The 25,855-nt window shown below is 38.2% G+C and overlaps 1 protein-coding gene across 1 annotated transcript in view; it reads right to left on the bottom strand.

Annotated features, from left to right (window-relative positions):
* LOC101670359 (mitochondrial poly(A) polymerase) overlaps positions 1–25,855 on the bottom strand; it is a 130,724-nt gene that overhangs the window by 59,290 nt on the left and 45,579 nt on the right. The window lies entirely within an intron of this gene.

Genomic DNA, 25,855 nt, shown 5'->3' with positions numbered 1-25,855 from the left:
GAGAGCCCCGCCTTTTTTTCTTTTTCTCTTTAAGAAGTTTTTATTTTTAGTGGTTTGTCTCTTCCAATTTCAAATTGATTTTTCAGGATACTCCTCACAGTTGAGAGCCAAAGGCCATGGGCACAGATGATGGCGCTGAAATTCGGGTAATAACCATCATGGTTTGTACGCAACCCCTCTCAGTTTCCTCCCTCAGTCTGAACCCAGCTGCTCTATTTTCATCCTCTGTGTTTAGTTACATCATTCTGCTGATTAACTTTTCAGAGAAGACAGAAGGAACTTGGAAAACAGGTAAGATTAGGTAGCATGTGAGAGAGCCAATCTGAGCAGTGAACGCTGACTAGGGCAGATTTTCCATAAATGGTCACAGTGATATTTTCCCACCTCATGTGTTCTTCCAGAACCTTGCTACTCTCCCCTTAAGAGAAGAAATCCATGTCCTCTCTTCATGAATTTGGCGGGTTTCTTCAGAACCACCATAGTGTACGTGTTTGTTACATTATGCGGTCAGCAAAAATACATATATATATATATATATATATATATATATATATATATATTCTAGGGAGTATTATATTTTAATAACACTAATAATATGAAACAGCATGTATCCTAGTATTGTAAACACACACAAGTATGTATCTTAGTATAAAAACCTTATTTATGTGCAGGCATATATATGCAGGAACAAGCCAGGATACATCATATGCTGAAATATTAACAATTTATAATCCTGGGATTATAGAAGGCTTTTTTGCTTACCCTTCATATTTCTACAAAAAACATATTTCTCATGCGATTTGAAACAAAGAAATTATAATTTCAAAAGTAAAGAAATTGTTGTGACTGACAGGGGGTAGGAGAAGGAAGACATCTTCTGCCTACCCTGCGAGGTAGGAAACTTCTTTGTTTCTGAGGCTTCCTGGTCCTGCCTGACCTGCAGCCACACTTCCCTGGCACCCAAGCTAGCCAGGTTCTTTTCCGTCACCGCCTCCCTCTCCCGCCCCACCACGCCTGTCCAGCTGGGTCTCATGGCAGCTGTTATCCTGGGTCAGCTCCCTAGCCTCTCGCCCTTGATCCAATCCAAGACACTAAATTACTTGCGGGGGGGTGGGTCACATGGGTATTTCCTTTATGTCATGGGAGGAAATGGGCCCAGGTGTACAGCCCACAGTGGGAGACAATAGCAATTCATTAAATACATTCAGCAAATGTTTACTGAACTCCTGCCATGGGACAGACACCATCTTTCAGGTCAAGCAACCTTGAATTCAAGGAAGTCCACTAGATCTGCCTCTTCCAATATACACCTCTGGTGCCTTTTTTTTTTTTTTTTAAACAAAGATCCCAACAATAAAGTTGCCTTTGACAAAGATAAAATCATAATCTCTTCCCCTGGCAACAGTATACAAGTTTTATGTCTGAGAGTAAGACTTCTCTGATCCATAGATGATAAGCTCATGCATACTAACAAATGTTCAAGTAATTATTTGATTGCAACTCCTTTAGATTGTTAATTAAGTTCCTCAGTCTTTAGTTAAGCTCTCCAGCATCCATTCCTATCACAAAATGAAATGAAGGCTCGGGCACATTGGATCTCTTCACCTACAATATTACTTTCTAGCCTCACTCTTTTTTTTTTTTTTAAATTTTTATTTATTTTTTGAATTTCTTTTCAGTGTTCCAGAATTCATTGTGTATGCACCACACCCAGTGCTCCATGCAATATGTGCCCTCCATGATACCCACCACCAGGCTCACCCAACCTCCCACCCCTCTCCCCTCCAAAACCCTCAGATTGATTTTCAGAGTCCACAGTCTTTCATGGTTCATCTCCCCTTCCAATTTCCCCCAACTCCCTTCTCTCCAGCTCCCCATGTCCTCCGTGTTATTCCTTATGCTCCACAAGTAAGTGAAACCATATGATAATTGAACTCTCTCTGCTTGACTTATTCACTCAGGATAATCTCTTCCAGTCCCGTCCATGTTGCTACAAAAGTTGGGTTTTCATCCTTTCTGATGGAGGCATAATACTCCATAGTGTATATGGACCACATCTTCCTTATCCATTCGTCCATTGAAGAGCATCTTGGTTCTTTCCACGGTTTGGCGACTGTTGGCCTCACTCTTTAAGCCGTGAACTGTTAGTGTCATTCTGATGGAAATATCCTGTATAATGGAAGTTTAGAAAATGCTTCCTGCTGAAAGCACATTTTTCATCTTCAACTCTACCCAAGTCTGTAGGAGGCTGACACCCCTTTCAGGTTCAACCACACCCTCAGGAAATAAATACACTTGGCCTTTCTGGATGCAAACCTGAGGACAGTCTTCAGAGCAAGCACCACATTTTTTTTTTAACCTTTTCTGACTCATCTAGAACCTTGTAGCAGATCTTACAAAAGCAGCAGGTGTATCGAGAGCATCCCAAACTCTTTACAACAGGTGTGCTTTTCCTCCAATTAAAATGCTGCTGATAATGGAGGTTCGTTTTTTACATTACCAATTCTAGTCTCTTAATTGTTGAGATGCTCAGCCGACCCCAGAAAGCAGGGAAGCATTTCAATAAGAAATCAATCTGAGAAGATGCAAATAAAATGTATTAAATGATTTTTTTTCTTTTCCCTCAGTCTGTGTTCTACATCTACCTTTTAATATTATTTATAGTTATTGACTGATTTCATTTAAGTAATTTAGAAAGCAACTACATCATCATAAACTCTACTTTCTTAGGACCCATACACTGGTCTCAACTGAACTCTGAGTAGATTATTGCTTTTCTGAGTTTTGAGGGGTGGGGTGGGGAGGTAGGTAGTTCCCCATAGTTATTAAGGATTCATATAAGGTGATTTTAACTTTAAAAAAAATTGTTTTTTCTTACATAGAAAATACTGAAAGCAGCCCTGTGAAGTCAAATCGTATATGGTGTTTAACTGGGTTAAAGAATCAGGAAGCATGATCCATACTGACCCCGGTCTCCCTGTGTCCACTCCCTCTCATATGAAGAAATGAACAGGCATCTGGAAATCAGACCCAGGCATCCTGCTTGCAGTGGTCTAAGCGTCCACTCCCTCAAAGCTAGAAGACTAACAGACATCAGGTCACAAATGTCAAGGGTTTGGGAGACTTCTGAAAGTACTTCCATTCTCCTTAGGGGACCATAATGCTCCGCTCTTTTCTAACCTCTAGTGCCTCTGAGGCAAAGAAATATCTCCTCCTTGAGAAAAGTATGGGCAACAAGTTTTTTTAAAAACTCACATTTTTCATTCCATGGACATTAGCAAGTGCCAGTGGTACTGTCTTCTCCCTGCTTACCTCCTCCAGATACACAAGAGTGGATGGGCAGTATGCTGCTGTGCAGGCATGGTGGGTTATGTCAAAGGTGCAGTTCCCAGTGCGACATCTGTTGCCTCAAAAGTTAGGTGTGTCCTGCCACGCCATGTGGCATCTCAGGGTTGTGACCAACACTGCGCTTTGCCATCACAGAGACAGCATAAATATCAAGAACTGGATTCCCAACATCTGCGTAGGACAGGCTAGGAAACTGAGTCTCACACATCCCTACAGCCAACCACTCAACCTCAGACCATCAACTGAATTCAGGGCCCTGAGAGAGAAGGTTTTTATTTTCAGTTAAGCTGGGTTCCAGTAACAGAGCCTTCTGTGGATGCCAAGACATTCTTGCTTTGACCCTCCCCAGCTCAGGAAGTTGTTGGGACATGGATTTCAGTGAGAAAATGATTTTTCAAGTAAAATTGCTCACCCTGAAATGTTTTAAGCAGTAAGGCTTTCTATTATAGGACTAGAAGGAACTATATTAACAGGGGGTAACTTTGGGTTGGATATTATGAGTGACTTTTTTTCTTCTTCTTTAATGTGTTTTCAATTTTCAAAATTGTCTACCACAAGCATGTATTACATGTATAATTTTTAAAAACTAATTTAAAGGGCAGATGGCAAACTATACAGAAAAGGCAATGGCTCTTTCTAAAGACCCCAAAAATGCTGAGGTTTCTGCAAGCCAGATTTCCTGTGGTCTATCCCTAGAAGAGATTTTCAGAGACTTTCAGAAGCTCTGGAAGCTTCTGGAGCACATTTGACTAAAACCCTGTATGCACTGACCCCCCACTCCCAGGGTGGTGATCCATTACATGGGGAAGGAGTAGATAAAGCAAAAACTACCTTGACTCTCTAAAAATATATAGTTGATAAGTCACGGTGTGATGGATACACAGCTGTAAAACCTACATTAACTAATTCAAAGTGGGGGGGGGGCACTGAGCTCCCTCTGCAGGTCAACGCTAGCATTAACTGGCCAGCTTTCCATTTTTGGTCTCCTTGAAAGAATCTGAGACCCTTATCAACAAAACTGCAGTTATTTTAAAATGAAAATGAAATGTACTGATACTACTACTAATAATAATAATATTAATGGTAATAATAAAAATAACAAAATTAAAAACCTTTCTCTTGTGCATTTTATGGTAACAGAGCAAAATAACATTTAAACAAGAATAGGAAATAGAAACAACCCTTATAAAATTGCAATTCCATGAAAAAATTCAGCAGGAGGTGATTAAAATAGCAATACTAACTAGAAAGCCAAAACCAGGGCTGCAAGACATTATTTCCAGCTCCAACAGACAAAGGCCTCCCCCATGTTCTCATGCTGCTTCACAGAGAAGGAATTGGTAAAACAGAAGTGACAGAATCAAGTAGAATCTATTTTTCCTTCTTTCACCTGCAAATTTTAGTCACCTCTTTGATAACCCTGCCATATTCTCTTTGATGAAAGGTCAGGTCTTGAGATTCTGAGAAGCCCTAGCAGAAAAACACCAAATCTATGGTAATAATATATGTCACTAAGGTATATACTAAAGAATTGAATTATATTAAAACGGGTGAATCTTCAAGCTCCTCTCAGGAGAAGGGTTAGAGGTGATAATTTTACATGAAGTACGGAACACAACACACAGCCGGTGCTCAGCAAAGGGTTGCTGAAAATGAGCGAGCACTGCCATTGGGGATGGGGACTTTGCCCCTGGTCAAAGCGGGTGGTGGCCTCCGCTCTCCCTGGAGGAGATCCTCCAGGCACGCAATAAGACCTCTGCCTGGCCTTCATCACTATTCTTTCAATATTTTTGGATTCTACATTAAACACGACTTTGGATCAACCTCTAATGATCAGCTAGCATTTTTTTTTTTTAAGACATAAAATAGAATCATGGCGTTCATGCTAAGAAAATTGAGAGGGAGGAAATACCTTTGAGAGACTGTCTATAAGACTGGGAACCCGGATGCCTGGGTGGCTCAGTGGGTTAAGCCGCTGCCTTCAGCTCAGGTCATGATCTCAGGGTCCTGGGATCGAGTCCCGCATCGGGCTTTCTGCTCAGCAGGGAGCCTGCTTCCCTCTCTCTCTCTCTCTCTGCCTGCTTCTCCATCTACTTGTGATTTCTCTCTGTCAAATAAATAAATAAAATCTTTAAAAAAAAAAAAAAGACTGGGAACCCAAAACCAAACAGATTAACCCAGACTTGAGAGACGTGGAAGACCACGCAAACAGAACTGGGGCATGCCTGCACATATGTGTTTACTGGACAAATTCTGACAGCACCTTTAAGCTGAAAGATGACAAGAAGGAGATCCACAAAAATGGAAATGGATGTATTAGGCACAGGAAATACTTAATGCAAGTTTCCTAAATAGAAACCAGTATGGTATTTTGAAGTAAAGAAAATGGCAACAATAAATTGGAAAAGGACCTGAAGAATTTCTGTTTCTAGCCATATGGTAGAAAGCCTGAATATCCCTCCCAACTGAAAAATAAAAGTCTCAGTAAAATTAGGGATTCTTTTAAATGAACTGTTGAACTGGATTGAATGAAAGTATACATCAGAAGTAAAAAATATATAATAAGATAGGCTTTTATCCTGAATGTTTCCGCTGAGCCTTAAAGACTTGAATTTCTGCTTCAGTGACCACATGGGCTTGGGGGGATAGGTGATGTAATGATTCATTTTATGTGTCAATGTGGATGAGCCACATCGCCCAGACATTTGGTCACACATTACTATGGATGTTTCTGTTAGGGTGTTTTTGGATAAAATTTATGTCAGTGGACTCTGAATAAATCAGATTGGTCTCCAGATGGTGGGTGGGCCTCATCTAATCAGTTGAAGCAGACTGCCAGCAGACTGACATTAGACTTCATTTGCCACATCAACTTTTTCTGGTTTTCCAGAAGACTGCCTTTGGACTTGAAATGCAATCCCTTCCAGAGTCTCTAGTTTACCAGCTTACCCCATCAGATTTGGGATTCAAGCCTACACACACACACACACACACACACAACACACACACTCACACAACACACACACTGTATTGGTTCCATTTCTCTGGAGAACCCCAACCCCAACTAATTACAGAAGGAAAACCTAAATGGAGAGGATAGCAGGAAACCTATTACATAAGCCTGAAATCTCAAAGAGGTGTAACTTCAGCATATGGATATTCAAGAAACAAACTCACCACATGAAATTAACTCAACTTTGACACCAGCTGGTAGTGGTAAAATATAGTAACTAGAGAGATCACAATCATAAGCCACTTCTCATATGGGTCTGCTGTCCAAATTCATATCACTTGTGTGATCCAAAAAAAAAAAATCTTCAAGGGCAGATTTTTAAAATCAATAATTTTTAAAGTTTTTTATAAATTTCAACACAGTAAAACTCAGTCTTTGTGATATACAGTTCTACAGGTTAACAGACATACAGTGTAGTGTCTCCATAACTATAACCAGGACACTAAGCAGTTCTGTCATCCCCCCCCCCAAATTCCTGTGTTACCCTTTTGGAGTCAAACATTTCCCCAACCACCAAATACTTGCAACCACTGCTATAGCTTTTTCTCTGCTTCTCCACTGCTATCATTTTGCCTTTTCCATAGTACATACAAATTGAGTAATAATGGAGTAAGAAATCTTTTTGGTAAATCATCACCCTTGATGGTTACCATCATGCATGGCAGCTCAGCAATTCATCTTAAAAGATTCTTAAAATATTTTAAATATGAAAATGTACTTGAGAGTCACACATGTTGTTACATGTATCAATAGCTCTTCTTTTTTATTGTTTAATAGTATTCCATTGTATGAAGGCACCACAGTCTGTTTATGTATTCACCGGCTAATGAGTAACTGGGCGGCTTTCAGGTTTTGGTGATTATGAATAAAGCTGGTCTTTTACATTCACATAAAGATTTTTATGTGAAAATAAGTGTTATTCCTCTTGGGTGACTACCGAGAGGTGGAACTGTGGATCCTATGGCAAGTACACACTCACCTTTATAAGAAATCACCAAACTGATTTTCAAAGTGGCTCTACCTTTACCATTTTGCATTCCCACAAGCAATTTATGAGTTCTTCCTCATCTTTGTCAGAACTGGGTGCTCTCTGATTTTTTTTAAAAAACAAACCATTCTTTTTTTCAAAGTACCACAAAATGTAACAGAAACAGCCAACTTTATTTTGAATAACATTCTTAAATCTGCCCATCAAAATCGTAGTAGATAATGATTTAAGAATTTTTATTTTATTAGTGAAATTAGATTTTTACATAAAAAAATCAGCCAAATGACTTCATTTTCAAAGACAATAAGAACTTTATTTACTGTGGAAAAATAACCATTTTGATAAATGAAAAAGAATGGTTTTCTTTTCATCTGTTTGGTTGTCTCTCCCATTTTCATTATTACAAGTTAAGAAAGTCAGAATGGTTTTGTTGACTTTGTTGTCTATGATCCGGTTTGACACAAATGGGGATTACTTTGGTATTTGGTAAAACATAAATGATAAGGTTCTTAAAGATTGAATAGAAGGTTAAGTTGGGTGTTCAATATTTTGAAAGCTGAATAAACTAAACTAATTGGAGTTTGTGGTCACAAAGGATTTGTCATTTTTTTTCTTTTGTCCATTTGAAAACACATTAATGGAAAATTATCAATGGAAAAACATTTTAAAATTTATGTTACATTCCTGTCAACTTTAATAATAATGCTTAGTCAGCAATTATATCAATTTCTTTCATTCAGTAATACTTTACCTAGAATTAGAGGTAGACTGATAATTTTTACTCAAACATTCTGAAATACAGAGTTTTAAGTGCCATATAAGGGATTATAGAAAATTATATTTTTATATTTGGTATTTAATACTATTATATTAAAAAATAAATGCCCTTTAAAAAGATTTATTTATTTACTTATTTGAGAGAGAGAGCAGGTGAGCGAGCATGAGGGGGAGGGAGAAAATCTCAAGCCAGCTCTACACTGAGCATTGAACCTGACATAGCACTTGATTTCACAACCCTGAGATCATGACCTGAGCCAAAACCAAGAGTCAGATGCTCAACCAACTGAGCACTGAGCCACCCCCAAAATAAATATATTTTTTAAAATATTAGATGCTATAGGAGAAGCTGGTTGATGAAGGAAGATATTAATAGTTTTACATTGAATGAGTTTACTTTTTTTTTCTTTTGTCAGAGAGAGTGAGCACAGGCAGACAGAGTGGCAGGCAGAGGCAGAAGCAGGCTTCCTGCTGAGCAAGGAACCCGATGCGGGACTCGATCCCAGGATGCTGGGATCATGACCTGAGTTGAAGGCAGCCGCTTAACCAACTGAGCCACCCAGGCGTCCCCAAAATAAATATTTTTGATGCATAATAAATTGTTGCTTAAAATTCATTCAGTTGAAATTATTACACCAAGGAACTACTTTAGTTACTTTTAACTACTAGCAGTCTTTATAAAACAAGAATACCTAACTTCTTATATGGATTTTCATTTTTGGAAAAAAAAAAGTTTCAGTGACATCAGTACACTTATAGATCCTCCTACAACAAAGAACTGGGTGCCAGAGTGACTATTGATATCAAAAATAAAATTTAGAAATGCAAATTGGGTTCAAGACAAATACTTGTATTACATGTTCAGTTATTTTAATCTTAAAATGCACCTATTCCCTATTAAGAAGTAACTTTTGGGGCGCCTGGGTGGCTCAGTGGGTTAAAGCCTCTGCCTTCGGCTCAGGTCATGACCCAGAGTCCTGGGATCGAGCCCCACATCGGGCTCTCTGCTCAGCAGGGAGCCTGCTTCCTCCTCTCCCTCTGCCTGCTTCTCTGCCTACTTGTGATCTCTGTCAAATAAATAAATAAAATCTTAAAAAAAAAAAAAAAGAAGTAACTTTTATTTTTTCTCTCACTCTTGTTAGCATCTCGTTTTAGAATAGAGGACAGAAATGTATGGATCCCTCTGGGGTTTCTCTGTTCCTATGAAGGCATCCCTGAAACCCCCAACAACATAAAAGTTCATTCCTGCGGGTGAGATAGGACGTTATCTGCCAGAAATAAGAACAAGGGCTTAGTAATAAAAAATCAGGGGAAGAGGGCCTGAGTGGCTCAACCACTAAGCATTTGCCTTTGGTTCAGGTCCTGATTCCAGAGTCCTGGGATCGAGCTCCTGCAAGGTAGTCTCCCTCTCCCTCTGACCCTTGCAGCATAAGGAATAACATAGAGGACATCAGGAGAAGGAAAGGAAAAGTGAATTGGGGGAAATCGGAGGGGGAGACAAACCGTGAGACTGTGGACTCTGAGAAACAAACTGAGGGTTTGGGAGGGGAGGGAGTGGGGGGGATGGGTGAGCCTGGTGGTGGGTATTACGGAGGGCACGGATTGCATGGAGCACTGGGTGTGGTGCATAAACCATGACTCTTGGAACACTGAAAAAATAAAATTTTTTTAAAAATGATTTTTTAAAGGCCAAAGAAATACTTTTGCTTTGAACAATTATAAGGTTATCAGTATTAGTCTAGTTTATAGAATAATTGGTAAAAACCCAAGTTTACTAATAAGATCCAAATTTAATAGGTGAAAAAACTATAACACTAACCCATTATGTGACTTTTATGAATGAATAAACTTTAATTAATAATGGCTTCTGCTTCCAGCCAAGATGGAGTAACAGGGATAGGACTTGTTCCCTCCCCTAGAATAACTAAAATACCAAACAAGCTATATGGGGAAAAACAAAAACAACAATGAAAAAAATAGTTTTTATGACTTTGGACCTAAAGGAAAAAGCAAGTGAGCTCTGAGAAATGGGAAAAAAATGAAACGAGCCCTAAGTTTTTCCCAGCCGCCTGTCTTGAGAGTTTGCAGCTGAAGTTCAAGGCAAGGGAAGTCAGGCAGAATGAAGAGAACTTCCTGAACCAAGGCACTGCAGTTTGCAGTGCAGAATACTTGGGATGTTTGTACGCAGACAGTATCTAGTTGGATCTTGTTTCTTAATTCATTCTGCCATCTCTGCCTTTTAATTTTCATTTAAAGCAATTACCGATAAAGTACTTACTTCTGCCATTTTGGTATTTGTCTTATATATGCCATATCTTTTTTTTTTTTTTTCAATTCCTTTATTACCGCCTTCTTTTGTGTTTATTTGTTGTAGGATAAAATTTTTATTGAATTCTTACTTACTTTTCTGTATACTTTATAGTTGTTCTCTTAGTGGTTATCCTGAAGTTTGAAATTAACATCTTAAAAATAAAACAACCTAGATGGAGAGGAGAAGGGAGTTGAGGGAAATCGGAAGGGGAGGTGAACCATGAGAGACTATGGACTCTGAAAAACAATCTGAGGGTTCTGAAGGGGCGGGGGGTGGGAGGTTGGGGGAACCAGGTGGTGGATATTGGAGAGGGCACGGATTGCATGGAGCACTAGGTGTGGTGCAAATACAATGAATACTGTTACACTGAAAATAAATTATAAAAAATTATTAAAAAATAAAATAAAAAAATAAAAATAACACAGCCTAGTTGGAATTAACACCAGTTTAGCTTCAATAGTAGAAGAGTAGCTTCAATCTCTGTTCTTATATAGTTTTGTTCCCTATGTTTATAAATATCGCAAATTATATCTTTCCTGTGTGTCCATAACATAATTTTATGATTATTATTTTATGCATTTGTCTCAAATCATATATAAAATAAGATCAGGATTACAAACAAAAAAAATATAATTTAACACTGGCTTCTCTGTTGCCCACGTAGTTAACCTATATTGGTGTTATTTCTTCATATAGCTCAGAATTAAGTCTGGTATCCTTTCATTTAAGCCTTAAGTTTCCCCTTAGCATTTCTAATAGGGCAGGTCTATAGGTGACTACCTAAGCTTTTGTTTATCCAGGAAAGTACTATTTCTCCTTGATTTTTGAAGGGTAGTTTTGCCAGATACAGTATTCTTGTTTGACAGGTATTTTTCTTTCAACACTTTAAATTAACCATCCACTACCTCGGGTCTCCATGGTTTCTGGTAAGAAATCTAGCTGCTAAACCGACTGAGGATTCCATCTACACAATAGGTCACTTTTTTCTTGGTGCTTTCAAGACTCTCTTGGGCTTTAACAGTTTCACTGTAATGTGTCTTGGTGTGAATCTCTTTGAGTTTATCCTACCCAAAGTTTGTTGACCTTCCTGGATGCACAGATTCATATCTTTTACCAATTTGAGGAAATTTTCAGTCATTATTTCTTCACATAATCTTTGTGCCCCCCCCCCTCTCCTTTCCATGTTGGATTTCTATTATGTGTAGGTTGGCAAGCACGGTAAGTTTCCACAAGTTGGTCAGATTTTGTCTCCTTTTCTTCATTTTTTTTTCCCCCTGCTCTCCAGACTGGATAATTGCAACTGACCCATCTTCAAGTTTATGGATTCTTTCTTCTGCCTGATCAAATCTATTGTTATGCCCCTCTGATGCATTTTTATTTTAATTGTTATAATTTTTTAGATCCCAAAATTTTTAGCTCCATTAATTTGATTCCTGTATATGGTCTTTAATCTCTTTGATATTCTCTACCTGGTAAGACACTTCTTGTTCTCTTTACTTCTTTGTCTATGATTTCCTTTATCTCTTTCAGCATGGATAAGATAATTTAAAGACTTTGGTAAGTACAATTTCTGCTTTCCTGGGGACACTGCTGTTAATTTCTTTTCTTCCTAATAGTGGTGCTACTTTGTTTCTTTACATGCCTCATAATTTTTTGAACATGGACACTTTGAATATTATAGTGTGGTAGCTGGAAATCAGGTCTTTATCCCTCCCCATGATTTGGTGTTGCTGTTTCAGGAGGATTTTATTGGCTTTTAGTGAGTCTTTCTAAACTAATTTTGTAAAGACTCTATTCTTTCTTGGTAGTACACACATTAGTCTCCGTTATATAAGCTTACTGGTCAGCTAGTGACTTGCCAAAGACTTCTGTAAGTGGCTTCAGACAGTAATCATCATCCTCATCCTCATCATCTCCCAATCTTTGCAGACTGGCTCCACTTGGACACTCCTTCGATTCTTAGCCAAGCTGTGTATAACTTCATTTCCTGCTTTCAGGAGCCTAAAAGTCAGCCAGAGATAAAAGTTCAAGATCTGCTCATGTCTTTTCTGAGCAAGCCTCCAGTCCTGTGTGTGTGTATGACTTTCTATATACCTGAGAGCTTCCCATAGCTCTTACATCCCTATATATCTATCCTCTTTTCCCTTTTTCCCCAGGATTCTTCAGCATATCTACTGTTTGGTGTAACTGTTATCTCTTGCCCCAGGCAATTGCAGCTAGTATATTTGCTATTAAGTGTTTTGACAAATGCTTCCCAGACTCTGTTTTGATTCTGATAAACTCTGAGGAAAACAAATGAAAGCCAAGCCTTTGAGTTGATTATTCAGGGAGTCACCAAACAAGTCAAAACATGTAACACAGTTCTTTGAGAATAGGGTCTGCATTATTCCCTCTGCATCAGGAAGCTACGCAACGAATGCAGGCTGACGTTTTCATAGCCACTGTCAAGCTGAAGACTAGGGAATAGTAAGCAGGTGAGTGAAAATGTCATAGAGTTCTCTTACTGAAATTCATCAGCTTCCTTCTTTATTATGTATCCTTCAGTACATTGTATAAAGTGTTTGTTAGATTGCAAACTTCCAGAAATATTGATTCTGAAAATTGTCTCTAGCTTAATCACTGTTTCAGGAAAGGGATGGAATTTTGGAGTTCCCTACTAAAACATTTTAATGATTGCTGATCAGGAGTAATGTCACTCAGAGACAACTGATTTTTGACAAAGATATAAAGTCAATTTGATGGATATCTGTATGCAAAACAATGAATTTCAATGCATACTCTATACCATATATAAAAATTAAGTCAAAATTAAAGATAAACTAAATTTAAAATGTAAAATAACAAAACAGTTAAAAGAAAACAAATGAGAAAAATCTATTTCCGTGGATGAAGCAAAGATTATTTACCTGTGCCTCCAAAAGCATGATCCATAAAGGAAATATTTGTATGTTGGACTTTATCAAATTTAAAACTTCTGCTCTTCAAAAGATATTGTTACATAGTACAGGGAGTGATGTCAACAACGTGGTAGGATATGTTCCTGCTTTTTATCACCCTTTTTAGTAAAACGATTAAACATCCATACACTAACAAAAGTACTTTTGTGGTTATTTTTGGACCGGGTACTTTACCCCAAGAGGCTCTTTAGGAATCTTGCCCCTGAGTACAGTCCAGCATGTAAGATGCAGACAGAACTCTGTAAGGGCTGCAGAACCATAGAGCCAGTGAGATTGCCTAGAGCCCTATAACTGCTGTCAGGACAAAAATCAGGTGAGTGCCATCCTGGACAGGGACTGATGCATGAGAGAGAATCTGCAGTAGTGGACTTCCCAAAGGGAGGCTGGACTTCCTGAAGGGAGATTCCAGGACACCACTGGGGAAAAAAAAGAAAAGAGAAGAGAAAAAAGGAAAGAGAAGAGATGCCATTTTGGCTGCAGTGGAGATAGTAAGAGAAACTTTCCCAGTGCCGCGCCTCTCTCACGGAAACACTGACACAGACTGAATTAACAGGAAGCCAACTCTCCCACAGGGAAATAGGAAAGTGGTGAGTGACAGCTGAAATATACCATTTGGAAGATATATTTCTCCCCATCAATACCTGCAGTACTGTGGTTGGAGCTCTGCAATGGGGGAAGGGAGCATAATGAGAAAGAGGCAGATAGGAATTTCAAACAATATTAGTTTGTGCTCAGTAGAAAGTCCACCCACATGCCTCTCAGAGTACCACCCCTGGAGATCTCTCTATTAGGTCCAGGGGCACCCCAATGCATGAAGTGCTAAACCCACACCTCCCCACCAACTCTGCTACCAGATCTTTGTGTATGATTAGGCATGCACCTGGGAGAACAAGGTCCAGCACACAAGGAGTTGGCTAAGGAAAAAGGCCAAGGCTGTGGGCAAGGGGCAGAGGAAAAAAACCAAGGCTTGTGGGCAAGGGGCAGACCACAAACTTCAACTGTGGGGCCACTTGATGGGAAGAAAGAAAGGCTTCCAATATCCAGCAGGGTGAATTATAAGAATCAGAGTAGACATAAAAGTTTAAAAATTCATCCACAAGAGGGAACAAGAAAAGTGAAACAGATCAACTTTCACAGAGACAGAGAAGAAAAAAAACAAAAACAAAAAACCCTTAGATAATAACAACACCATAGAACATAACACTCCATCTGTTGAAGGAAAAGGGCAAAGAGTTAAAGGTGTCTGCTACTTCCAGTGCAAAAGCATAAGCACATAACAACAAAGAATATGAAAAATCAAGGTAATATGGCATCACAAAAGAAATGATAATTCTTAAGCAAACAAATTCAACGACATAAAATATTGTGATCTAACTGATAAAAAATTCAAAATAGTTGTTATGGTTTTGAATGAAATTCTTCCACTTAGATATTTGGACTTTTTTCTATTATAGATCTTCAACTAATGTCTATCTTCTCCCCCAAAACTCTAAGTTCTTTGGCAGCAGAAGCCATGTTACTTTTATCACCATTACATCACCCAGTACCTACAATGTATGTAATGCATAGCTATGTAAAAATGAAATTAAAAAATGAATTATCTTTAAAATATGCATATGAATATATTATTAAAACTAATTTCACTTATTTCTCTCATCTTTTTTTTTAAAAGATTTTATTTATTTATTTGCCAGACACAGAAGAGAGAGAGAGAGAGCACGCACAAGCAGGCAGACTGGAAGAGGCAGAGGCAGAGAGAGAAGCAGACTCCCCACTGAGCAAGGAGCCCGATGTGGGACTCAGTCCTGGGACCCTGGGATCATGACCAGAGCTGAAGGCAGCGGCTTAGCTGTCTAAGGCACCCAGGCTTCCCTTCTCTTATCTTTTTAAAGTGACTATTAGAAAATATTAAAGAGGAGGTAGGTAGCAGGCATGGGTGAAATAGGTGATGGGCACTGGGTGATGTATGAAGTGTTGAATCACTATATAGTACACCGGAAACTAATACAACATTGTATGCTAGCTACACTGGAATTAAAATTTAAAAAAAATTTTTTTTAAAAGAAACGATTAAATAACCTGAATTACTTTTAAAGGTTGTTACCAAGACACTCAACAAGCTACAAGAAAACTCCAAAGGACAATTCGATGAAATCAGGAATGAAGTATATTAACAAAATGAGTTCTTAAACAAAGATACTGAAATTATTTGAGAGAACCAAACAACGAATCTGGAGCTGAAGAATGTAATGAGTGAAACGACAAATGTAACACAAAGTGCCTGTAGCAGGGCAGACCAGAAGGAAGAAAAACATACACAGTTTGGAGAACGGGAATTTTGAAATAACACAAATAGAAGAAAAAACGGGACTAAGATTTTAAGAGCAAAGAAAGCCCACGAGAGCTATGGGAGTCCACCAGAAAGACAAAATAATCAGAATTGGGGTTCCAGGAGGAGGAGAAAGGGGAAGTGGGCGGAGAGCCCATTTAAAGAACTAACAGCGGAGTGACTTCCGGGGAAGACGGCTGAGTAGGAGCATTCAGAGCTCACCTCCGCCCACATCAGTGTAAAGAACCCAGAAAAGAGCCCAAAGACTGGCAGAACCGATTCTCCACAGCAGAGACTAGGCCACATCTTCGAGGGTAGGAAAGGAGGAGATGTGGTGGGAGCGGAACAGACCCAGGGGACTGTCGGCGGGAAGGACGGATGCGGCCGTCTCAGAGAGCCTAGAGGGGCGACCCCCAGGGGACCCGCAGGAGGAAGACGAATCCCCAGAACATCTGCTTTGAAAACCTAAGGGGTTTAATAATCAGTGAAGCTTCACACCTGGGGCTTTGAAAAAAATCAGAGGGTTCAGCTGGGAGAGAGCTGGGAAGTCAGAGGCCATGCCCTTGAAGGGAGCACGACGAACAGCCCCACGGAGATCGGCACTAGAGGCAGCGGTTTGGAAATCGCCTGTGGTAACTGGGAAGATTTACTTACTAATCTTAGACTGTGCACTGGAGGGCAGGGATCGCTGGGAGACTTCTTCAAGAACAAAACAGCTGGTGGGGGTCACTTCATTCCTCCACCCCGCCCCATCCTAGACACAGGGAACACCTCCACCTGCCCCGCCAATAGTACAGCCCACCCACCCACGCTTCTACAAATCTGCCCCCTCCAGCCCTGTCCGCCTCAGCCCGAGGCTACAGGTCCACTCCCACAATGCACCAGTGCGCAGCTTGCTGGCACAGCACCGCCCGCCCCCACATTCTCTTGCAGACCTGCTCCCCTCCAATATGCCTTTGGCTGGAGCCCATCTAAAGCAGTGCCACAAGGCTGGCAGTGCACAAGCAGCCCTGACAGGAGTTAGCACCACTCCAATTGACTCCTGCCCTGGGGAGAGGGGAGGATAATGAGGCACCATCCAACTTTGGCCCCAGCAGTGGGCTGGGGACAGACAGTCTGACTGCAGGAGCTGCCCAGCAACAAAAGCTTCTCGAGGGACAACACAGGGAAAGTGCCTTGCACATCAGCGCTACCACAACACTGGCAAATGCCTAATCTGATACAACTCAAGCCCAAGGTGGCTCCAAACTGACCTGCTAATGACATAGGGACCAAACACTGTCCACAAAAGGCAAAGAGAGCCATTGCAGATGACTGAACTGAAGGCCAATGCAGCTCAGCCACACACTGGGCACAGGCTACACACACAGGACACAGCCCTGAAACACCAATTCTGGAGAAGGGGACATTCCACTGTAGGGCACTATAGGAACTCTTCATAAAGCCACTACTTTGAAGAGTAGGAGACCTCACTGACTTTCCTAACACATAGAAACAGACACAGAGATTTAGAGTGAATGAGGAGACAAAGGAATATATCCCAAATGAAAGAACAGGACAAAATCACAGCAAAAAAGCTAATGAAATGGAGATAATAATATGTTCGATAGAGAATTTAAAGTAATAGTCATAAAGATACTTACTGGGCTTGAGAAAAGAGTGAAGACCTCAGTGAACCCTCCACAAAGAGACAGAAAACATTAAAAAGAATCAAAGATGAAGAACTTAGTAACTGAAATTAAAAATACATTAGACGAAATAAATAGTAGACTAAGGAAAGGAGAAGAACCAATCAGTGAACCTGGAGGACAGAGTAATGGAAAGCAATCAAGCTGAGCAATAGAGAGAAAAAGTAATAATAAAAAATGAAAACAGACTAAGGGAACTCTGTGACACCATCAAACATAATAACATTTACATTACAGGGGTCCCAGAAGGAGAAGAGACAGAAAAGGGGGCACACAATTTACTTGAAAAAATAATAACTGACAATTTCCCTAAACCAGGGAAGGAAACCAGGAAATCCAGATACGGAGGTACAGAGAGCCTCCAATAAAATCCACACTAAGAAACACAGCAATTAAAATGTCAAAAAGTAGTAACAGAGAATTTTAAAAGCAGCAAGAGGAAAGAAAACAGTTTCATAGAAGGGAAACCCCATAATGCTATCAGCAGATTTTTTAGCCAAAATTTTGCAGGCCAGAGGGAGTGCCATAATATATTTAAAATGCTGAAACAGAAAAACATGAAGCCACGAACACTCTAACCAGTAAAGGTATCATTCAGAATAAAAGGAAAGATAAAAGAGTTTCCTAGACAAGCCAAAGTTAAAGGAGTTCATCATCACTAACCCAGCCCTATAAGAAATGTTGAATGGAAAGGAAAGACATAAATAGGAGTAAGAAAAGTAGAAAGCACAAAATCAGTAAAAAACAGTTAAAAAAAAAGTAAGTATATCTATAAAAATCAGTCAAGGGATTCACAAAATAAAAAGATGTAAAATATGACCCCACATACCTAAAATGTGGGGGAGAGGAGTAAAGAACAGGTTTGAACTTAAGCATCCATCAACTCAATATAGACAGTTATATGCAGAAGATGATAAATATAACCCTAATGATAACCACAAATCAAAAACTGGTACTAGATATGCAAAAAATAAAGAGAAAGGAATCCAACTGTATCACTAAAGAAAGCCAGCAAACTGTGACAGAAGAAAGCAAGAGAATAAAGGAGAGAAAAAATCCCAAACCAACCATTAAACAAGTAACAAAATGGCAATAAGTATATGCCTATCAAAAATTATTTTGAATGTAAATGAACTAAATGCTCCCATAATAAGATATAAGGTGATTGAATGGATACAAAAGCAAGACCCATCTATATGCTGCCTACAAGAGACTCATTTCAGAAACTATTGACACACAGATTTTTTTTAAAGATTTTATTTATTTATTTGACACAGAGAGATCACAAGTAGGCAGAGAGGCAGGCAGAGAGGGGGAGGAAGCAGGCTCCCTGCTGAGCAGACAGCCCCATGCAGGGCTTGATCCCAGGACCCTAGGATTAGGACCTGAGGCAAAGGCAGAGACTTTAATGCACTGAGCCATCCAGGGGCCCCTAGACACATGCAGATTTAAAGTGAAGAGACAGAAAAGCACTTACCATGCAAATGGAAGTGAAAAGAACGCCAGGGTAGCAATACTTACATCAGACAAAACAGACTTTAAACACACAGTAACAAGAGACAAAGAAGGACAGTATATTATCATAAAGAGAACAATCCAACAAGAAGATATAACAACTGTAAATATTTACTCACCCGATGGGGGAGCACCCAAATACATAAAGCAGCTAATAACAAACACAAAGGAAGTAATCAATAGTAATATAATAATAATAGGGAACTGTAACATCCTATTTACATCAATAGATAGATCATCCAAACAGAAAATCAACAAGGAAAAAGTGACTTTGAATAACACATTTAGACCAGATGGATTTAACAGACATATTCAGAACATTCCATCCTAAAACAGCAATACACAAACTCTTCTCAAGGACACAAGGAACACTCTCCAGAATGGATCACATAATGGGCCACAAAACAAGACTTAACAAATTCAAAAAAGATCTTAGTTATTACCATGCATCTTTTCTGACCACAACCCTATGAAGCTACAAATCAACCACAAGGAGAAATATCAGAAGAATATAAATATATGAAGGTTAAATAACATGCTACTAAACAATGAATGGTTCTACCAAGAATCGAAGAGGAAATCTAAAAATACATGGAGAAAATGAAAAACACAACAGTCCATAATCTTTGGGATGCAACAAAAGCTTTAGTTCTAAGAAGGGATCTCATGGCAATACAGGCCTACCTCTAGAAGGAAGAAAAATGTCCAATAAACAACCTAACCTTATGCCCAAGGGAGCTAAGAAAAGAGGAACAAACAAATCCCAAAACGAATAGAAGAAAATAATAAAGATTAGAGTAGAAATAAATGAAATAAAAACGAAAACAAACAGTAGAGCAGATCAATGGAATGAGGAACTGGTTCTTTAAAGAGATCAATAAAATTGATAAATATTTAGTCAGACTCATCAAAATGAGAGAGAGAGAGACTCAAATAAAATCAGAAATGAAGGAGAAGAAATAACAACCAACACCAAAGAAATACAAAGGATTGTAAGAGAATATTATGAAAAATTATATGGCAAAAAATTGGACAAACTAGAAAAAACAGATAAGTTCCTAGAAACATATAACCTCCCAAAACTGAATCAGGAAGAATTAGAAAATTTGAACAAACCAATTACCAGCAATGAAATTAAGTCAATAATCAGAAAACTCACAATAAACAAAAGTCCAAGACCAGATGGCTTCACAGCTGAATTTTATCAAACATTTAAAGAAGAGTTAATACCTAGTCTTCTCAAACTATTTCAAAAAATAGAAGAGGAAGGAAAGCTTTCACATTCATTCTAGAAGTTGGCTGATATCAAAATCAGATAAAGACACTATAAAACAAAACAAAACAAAAAACTGTACAGGCCAATATCTCTGTTGAACATAGATGCAAAAGTCCTCACAAAATATTAGCAAACCAAGTCTAAGAACATATTGTAAAAATCATTCACCAGGAACAACCTGGATATTGAGATACATTACAAAGCTACAGTAATCAAAACAGTATGGTACTGGCACAAAAACAAACACATATCTCAGAGCAACAGAATAGAGAGCCCAGAAATAAACCCATGATTATATGGCCAACTGTTCTTTGATAAAGCAGGCAAGAACATAAAATGGGAAAGACAGTCTCTTCAAAAAATGCTGTTGGAGAACTAGAGAGCGATGTGCAATAGAATGAAACGGGACCCTTTCTTACACGTACACAGAAATAAAATCCATATTAATTAAATACCTAGATGTGAGACCTGAAAACATAAAACTCCTCAAAGAGGGCACAGTCAGTAATCTCTCAGACACCAGCTGTAGCAACATTTTTCTAGATACGTTTCCAGAGGCAAGGGAAAAAAAAGTAAAAATAACTATTGGGACTATATAAAGATAAGCTTCTGCAAAGTAAAGGAAACAATCATCAAAACTAAAAGACAACCTACTTAATGGGAGAAAATATTTGCAAAAGTCGTATCTGATAAAAGGTTAGCATCCATAATACATAAAGAATCTATAAAACTCAATACCAAAAAAACACAAATAACTGAATTTAAAAATGGGCAGAAGACATGAACAGGCATTTCTCCAAAGAAGAAATCCGGATGGCCAACAGCCACATGAAAAGATGTTTGATGTCCATAACCAGAGAAATGCAAATCAAAACCGTAATGAGCTATCACCTCATACCTGCCAGAATGGCTAATCTCTAGCCATTAGAGATTTCTAGATAAGAAACAATAAGCACTGGAAAGAATGTGGAGAAAAAGGAACACTTGTGCACTATTGTTGGAAATGCAAACTGGAGCAGCCACTCCAGGAAACAGTACGAAGATTCCTCAAATAATTAAAAACAGAAATGCCACATGATCCAGAAGTTTCATGATACATGCACTCCTATGTAGCATTATTTACAATAGCCAAATTATAGAAGTAACTCATTCATCCATAGATGAATGGTAAAGAAGATGTGGTGTATATATATATAATGCAATGTTACTCATCCATGAAAAAACAATGAAATTTATTTGCAACAACACAGAGAAAACATATAAAAGTACACAACGCACTGGTAAAGGTGAAAGATATACAGTCAGACTTAGAAAAATGCAACTCTTTATTAGGATAGTGTATTGACCACTCAACTGTAGTTTAAATATTAAAGGAAAATAGTAAAACTAACTATATAAATTAACAAAAACACAACATAGTGACATAAATAAGTAAATAGTGACATCATTAATACAAACACAAAGAGTAAAATGCTGAAGCCTTTATAGGTGATTGAAGATAAGTTGTTTTCCATCTAAAATGTTATCAGTCTTATCTATAAAATGTTTTATGTAAATTCCATGGTAACCAAAAAAATGAAAGTAGTTATTAAAATGGCATTAGTAAGTACTTATATATCAATAATTACTCTAAATGTAAATGGACTGAATTTACTAATTAAAAGACATAAAGTGGCTGGGATGTGTTTTAAGAAAATAAGACCCACTTAAGAATTAAGGATGCATTTAGACTCAAAGTGAAAAATTAGAAAAAGATATTCAATGAGCAACAGAATCAAAACAATAAAATACCTAGGAATAAATTTATTCGTGGAAGTGAAGTATCTATAACACTTTACTGAAAGAAACTAAAGAAGACAAAACAAATGTAAGGACATCCGGTGTTCATGGACTGGAAAAATTAATATTGTTAAAGTGTCCATTCCAGCCAGAGCCAATATAGATTCAGTACAATCCCTATAAAAACCCCAAAAGCAATTTTCACAGAGAGGAAAAAAAAAAAAAAAACACTAAAATTCATACAGAACCACAAAAGACCCCAAAGAGCAAAAACAATCATAAGAAAACAACAACAACAACACCGGGAAACATCACACTTCCTGATTTCAAACTATACTATAAAGCTATAATAATTAAAACATTATGGCTGTGGCATATAAAAAAAAAAAAAACACAGACCAATGGAATCAAATAGAGAGCCCAGAATTAAAGCCCTACATATAGAGCCAACTAATATTGATAAGGAATCAAGTACACTAATGAAGAAAGGATAGCTTCTTCCACAAATTGTGCTGGGAAACCTGGAAAATTCCATACAAAAAATGAAAGTAGACTCCCACCATCATCTTTCATAAAAATTAATTCAGAATGAATCAAAGATTTAAAAATAAGACTTAAAACTAAACTCCTAGAAGAAAAAGTGAGGAAGAAGGTCTTTGACACTGATTTGGCAATAAGTTTTTGGACGAGAAACCAAGAACAGAGGCAACAAGAACAGAAAAAAAAAATCAACTAAGTGAGATTGCATCAAATTTATAAAAGCTTCTGCATTGCAAACGAGATCATCTATAAAATGAAAAGTAATCTACAAAATGAAAGAAAATATTTGCTGACCATGTATCAGATAAGGGGTTAAAAACCAAAATTCATAAAGAACTCTTATACTTCAGTAACAAAAATATTAAAAAATACAATTTAAAAGATGGGCAAAGGAACTGATTAGACATTTTCCCAAAGAAGACATCCAAATGGCCAATATCTACCAGAAAAATGCTCAACATCACTAATCATTAGGGTGATGCAAATCAAACCACAATGAGCTCACCTCACACCTCTAAATATGGCTCTCATCAAGAAGACAAGAGATTAGTGTTGGTAAAGATGTAAAGAAAACCCTTGTGCACTGTTGTAAGAATTGTAAACTGGTTCAACCACTATAGAAAATAGTATGGAGTTTCCTCAAAAATTAAAAATAGAACTATCATATGATCCAGTGATTCCTCTACTGGATATTTACCTACAGAAAACAAAAACACTAACTCAAAAAGATATGAGCGCTCCTATGTTTATTGCAGCATTATTGACAATAACCAAGATACGGAAGCAACCCCAGTGTCCATCTGATGATGGACGTCTGTTGATGGACAACAGACGAATGGATTGAAAAGGTATGTGTCACACACGCAGGATATCAGCCATAAAAAAAGAATGGGCTCTTGCCATTGTTGAAATAATGTAAACATAAAGTAAAGAATGGGAGAAAATATCAGCAGCTCATGGTATCTGATAAAGGACTTATGCCCAGAATACAAAAATAAAATACTTAAAACTCAGTAATAAGAAACAAAAGGTTGAAGGTTGCTAAGAGAAGATCTTAAAAGTTCTCATCACAGAAAAAAAAAAAAAAATGTATGTTTGGTGACAGATGTTGACTAGAATTATTGTAGTGATCATTTAGCAATATATACAAATATCAAATCATTGTGTGTACACTTGAAACTCACATAATGTTGTTATAAGTCAATTATACCCCAATTTTTAAAAAATAAAGAACTTAATTTTTTAATCGTAAAATATTTGGTCAAACACCTTAATAAAGAATATATATAAAACATACATAAAGTATATATTTTTTAGGAATAAGAATAAAGAAGATATAAATAGGATATCAGCAACATGGCAGACTAGGAGTTCCAACCCAAACTCTTCATAAAAATGATCATTTAACAACTATTCATAGATTAATGAAGGTCTGGGAGGGCTCTGTTAGAATGGCTATTAACAACAAAACATAGTAAGTGTTGGAGTTGATGTGGAGAAAGAGGATCCCCTGTACACGGGTGGAAATATAAACTCATACAGCCATTATGTAAACCAGTACGGTGAGTCCTCAAAAAATTAAATGGAATTACCATGCGATCCAGCAATGCCCTTCTGGATATATAGTCAAATACAATGAAATCAGTATCTTAAAGAGATATCTGTGCTCTTACATTCATCATGGCACTATCCACAACTGCCTCGATACAGAAACAACCTAAATGTCCATCCACGAATGAATGGATAAAGAAAGTACAATTACACACTCAAACACGCATACAGACACACAGGGATATTACTCAGCCTTAAAGAAAGGAAACCCTGTCACTGGTGATAGCATGGATGAACATGGAGAACACTACGTTAATGGAGTCAGTCGGACAGAGAGACACATACTGCATGATCTCGCGTGTATGTGAAACCTCATACAGTCGCACTCACAGAAGCAGAGTGGAATGGTGGTTCTCAAGAGCTGGAGGGAGGAGCAAATGGGGAGATGGCCAAGGGGTGCAAGGCTTCGGTTATGCAAGGTCAGTAAGTGTGGAAGACACAGTGTACATTAGTGGTACTATAATTAATACTGAGTGGTATACTTGAAATTTGCTGGAAGAGTAGATCTTAAATACCCTCACCACAAAGAAGGAAGGAAGGATGGAAAGGAAGAAAAGACAGCAGGAAGGAAAGAAGAAGGAAGGAAGGGGGGGGAGGAAATATTACTATGTGAGGGGATGGCTATGTTAATTAGCTTGACTGTGGTGATTTTTTGCAATGCACATGCTCATCAAAACATCAGATTGTACACCTTAAGTATATAAAATTCTATTTGTCAAATATATCTCAAAAAAGCTGAAGGGAATAAAACGAGTTATAAAGGAAAAAAAACTGTTTAAAAAGAAAATAAAGAGGTCATATTAAAGGAACTTCACAGGGATTATGGGTCCAACTTCAAGCATAAAATCTATTGCACATTCAAATTCCTCACCGAATTTTAAAAATAAATATATAAATATGTCATGTAAGCTCATGTTAAACATCATTAGTTACTGGGAAAATACAAACGAACACCAAAATAAGACCCTACTACATGATCAATTGTTTGTTTGTTTTTTAAAGATTTTATTTATTGGACAGACAGAGATCACAAGTAGGCAGAGAGGCAGGCAGAGAGAGAGGAAGGGAAGCAGGCTTGCTACGGAGCAGAGCCTGATTCAGGGCTCCATCCCAGGACCCTGGGATCATGACCTGAGCCGAAGGCAGAGGCTTTAACCCACTGAGCCACCCAGGTGCCCACCCCCTGCCTTTTTAAGAAGTTTTATTTATTCTACGTGATCATTTGTAATACAATACTTGGCTCCGATTTTGATGTTGGGCTGCTAAGTTTTCAAGCCCGTCTTTTCCTCTTCCCTTTCTGCCCACAACTGGGAAAGAGGATTTAAAAACAAAACCACAAACAATACAGGTGTTCCCAGCCTTAGTGCCAGTGAGAAGTTTAAAACACACAACCATAGCCCATCTATAGAAACATTCACTCCAACCTCACCCCTTAACCTCACTAAAACCCCAAGCCATTCTCCCTTTCTTGTTATCTCAAGCTAATTTCAAAGCAGCTTAGGAAGCCTGCCCTCTCTGAAGACTCAGAGAGTCTTATTATGTGATAAACCTTGTCATTCCTCCTTGGTCTGTCTGTGTATGACATCATCAGTGTTGAAATCCAAACCAAACTAGCTGGGGGTCCATCCTACTAGCACCAGATAACCGAATCACCATTAATGTGGCTAAAATTAGAAAGCCTGACTATATTAAATGTTGTTGGGGATGGGGAGGAAGTAGAACC

Source organism: Mustela putorius, unplaced genomic scaffold, assembly GCF_011764305.1.
Source record: "Mustela putorius furo isolate JIRA1106 unplaced genomic scaffold, ASM1176430v1.1 tig00001130_pilon_pilon_pilon, whole genome shotgun sequence".
Classification (NCBI taxonomy): Eukaryota; Metazoa; Chordata; class Mammalia; order Carnivora; family Mustelidae; genus Mustela; species Mustela putorius.
The sequence above is the reverse complement of the archived record's forward strand: the minus strand, read 5'-3'. Positions and strand labels throughout refer to the sequence as shown.